This window comes from Chrysochloris asiatica, unplaced genomic scaffold (genome assembly GCF_000296735.1).
Source record: "Chrysochloris asiatica unplaced genomic scaffold, ChrAsi1.0 scaffold00098, whole genome shotgun sequence".
Taxonomy (NCBI): Eukaryota; Metazoa; Chordata; class Mammalia; order Afrosoricida; family Chrysochloridae; genus Chrysochloris; species Chrysochloris asiatica.
This window is the reverse complement of record NW_006408616.1, coordinates 1,821,593-1,824,848: the sequence shown is the minus strand read 5'-3', so window position 1 is coordinate 1,824,848 and position 3,256 is coordinate 1,821,593.

Here is a 3,256-nt window from a genome sequence, read left to right as displayed (position 1 = left end):
TTAAGTGACTGGGCTCATCCAGATGATTCCTTAGTTTAAGCTCCCTTATGCTATATACCATAACATGCTCATAAGAGTAAAATCCACTGCATCCAGTCTCCGGGCATAATCAACACCAAGAAAGGAAATCTTGGGAGCCATCTTAAAATTCTTTCCATGAAAGTTTATCAGAATGGAGAAGGGAGTTGCATGAGGGCAAGTCAAAAAGTATTGCTATAAGTTGCAAAAAAAACAAATGCCAGCGAGGGTGTGGAGGGACCCTCCTAATTGCTGGTGGGACTGTAAAATGGTTCAACCACTCTGGAAAATGATGTGACATTTCCTCAGAAAGATCAAAGTAGAAATAGCTTATGACCCAGTAAACTCACTACTTGGTATATAGCCACAAAAAATGAGAGTCAGGAGAGGAGTAGATGTATGCACACTGATGTTCACTTCAGCACTATTCACAGTAGCAAAAAATATGGAGACAGCACAAATGCCCATCAATGGAAGAGTGAATAAACAAATATTGGTGGATAAACAAACACCATGAAATACAATAAATACAATGTTGAAAAATGATGATGAATCTGTAAAACATCTCATAACATGGATGAACCTAGAGGACCTTATGCTGAGTGAAATACGTCAATCACAAAAAGACAAATATTGTATGATACCACTACTGTAAAAACTCAAAAAAAGATTTTCATACTTAAAGAAACGTTCTTTGATGGTTAAGATGGGTGGGAGATAAGAGAGAGTAAATCACTGGTTAGAGGATGTTGTTGTTGTTGTGAAGTGCCATCGAGTCGGTTCCGACCCGTAGCGACCCTGTACAGGGTTTCCGAGGAGCAGCTGGTGAGTTTGAACCACCACTCTTGCAGTTTAAATGGCTTTTCAGTCTTGCGCATTAACCGACGCCACACCAGGACTCCCGGTTAGAGGATAGATACATGTTAACTCAGTACAAAAAGAGGGAGGTTAGCAATAGAATGATGAAGACAGGTGAAAACACAGAGGTATGTAAGGACTAAATGTGGTTGTTGTTGTTGGTTTTGTGCCACCAAGTTGTACCTGACTCATAGTGACCCGGTATAGGGTTTCCAAGGCAGTATTTATGGGAGCAGAAATCCTCATCTTTCTCCCATGGAGCAAGTGGTAGAGTCGAACAGTTGACCTTGCAATTAACAGCCCAGCTCATAATCCACTAGGCTACTGGGACTCCTTAAAGGGGATAGAGGTAAAGAGTGATATATACACAACATTGGAACAACAATGTTCTGTGTGTAGATACATGGACAGAGAAACAGTATGAATGGGTATGGAAGGAAGAGTGGGATATACACATTTACATTTGCCACAAATATGTAAGAGTTTGAAAGAGGATTATTGCATATGGGTAACCACAAAGAGGAGTCCTGGTGTGGTGCTGTAGGATAAGCACTGGACCTCAAGGTCAGTTTGAACCACAAGATCAATGGTTCAAACCCACCAGCCATTCTTCAGAAATCCTATAGAGGGTCACTATGAGTCAGAACCAATTCAGTGGAATTTAACAACAACAGCAAAAACCACAGTGAGGAAGTGGGGCAGCTGTTGTTGCATGAAGGGGATTGCAACCATTGAGATGGAACAAAGTGGATAATTTGTTGAGTGTAAAAACTAATGATCTTGTCTGTAAACCTTCACTCAATTCACAATAATAATTTTTAAAAAGTATTGCTACTCTGGTTCCAGTTCATACATGGTACATGTTTATTCCAAGAAAAATATGTTTAAACATGTCCTGGTGTGGTGCTGTGGGTTAATGAGCCAGACTGCAAAGCCGTTTGAACTGCAAAGCCAGCGGTTCAAGCTCACCAGCTGCTCCTTGGAAACCCTATGCAGGGTCGCTATGTGTCGGAACCGACTCAATGGCACTCAACGATGATGATGAACGATGGGATAAATGGATGACTAGAGACAAGATGTCTCAGTAGTACAATGATCTTAGTCTCATTGTTGTGCCTTAAAAAAGCAAGGGTACTGGCTAGAGGGTAGACACATATATACTTGGGTAAAGGAGAAGGCAATATCCAATACAATAAGAGGGAAGGTAACAAAAAGATAAAAAGAGATGGAGACAGGGAAAGACACAAAGAGGCATGCAATACTTAAAGCCAACAGGGGTCAATATTGTTATATACACAATAGAGCAATAACAGTGATCTATAGGGGGATTCATGGATAGACGTGCAGGCTGACTAGGTGTGGAAGGGAGAGTGGCAGTATACCCACAAATATGTATATAGGTTTGACAGAGGATATTTGTACACGAGTATTTACCTTTGCTGCAAATACAGCCTTGAATATGGTACAGCATACAGGGGGAAAGGTATGAAAAATTCTTAGACATAGTCAAACATTTTGAGGGAATGAGTCACTCGGCCTGAGGGCTTAGGACCATAATCTCAAGGGACAGCATAGTTAATTAGCATAACGTAGTTTACAAAGACAATGCTCTACTTTGGTGAGTAAAAATGAGAGTCTTAAATGGCCATGAGCAGCCACCTAAGGTGCAACTATTGTTAGCTCCTGCAATCACTTAGTCCAACCAATGGACTATTGGGCCACATGAACATCAGTCTCCATAACCCTGAGACCAGTAGAACTAGATTGTGCTAGACTATCACTACCAACTGCTCTGTAAAGGATCACATTAGAAGGTCCTGGAAAGAGTGGGAGAAAAATGTGGAAAAAATTCAAAATCATAAAAAGAAAGAAAGAAAAAAGGCCAGGCTTACTAATTGGATTGAGACAGGTGGAACTCAGACTATGGCCCTTGGTCACTCTATAGCTCTGGAACTGAACTCACTCCTATAGTTCAATTTTTAGTCAAGCAATAGATAGGTATATAGGGAACAACAGTAATGCTGAGGTACACACATCATAGAATGGTCAACCATTTGAGATCAAAAGTACAGCATTTACCCAAGGACACAATTCAGAAGAGTGGGGAAAGAAGGTTGAATGAAACAAGAAATACAAGGAGGAAGTAAGATAAGTGATGCTACATTGAGGGCATTGCAATCATTGAGATGAAACAAGGTGTATGATTTGTTTAATGTAAAACTGATGATCTGCTATGGAGGATGACTACATTAGAATATAATATAGTTGTTGTTGTTGTTATGTGCCATAGAGTCGGTTCCGACCCATAGCGACCCTGTATAGGGTTTCCGAGGGTGTAAATCTTTACAGGAGTAGAAAGCCTCATCTTTCTCCCGCGGTG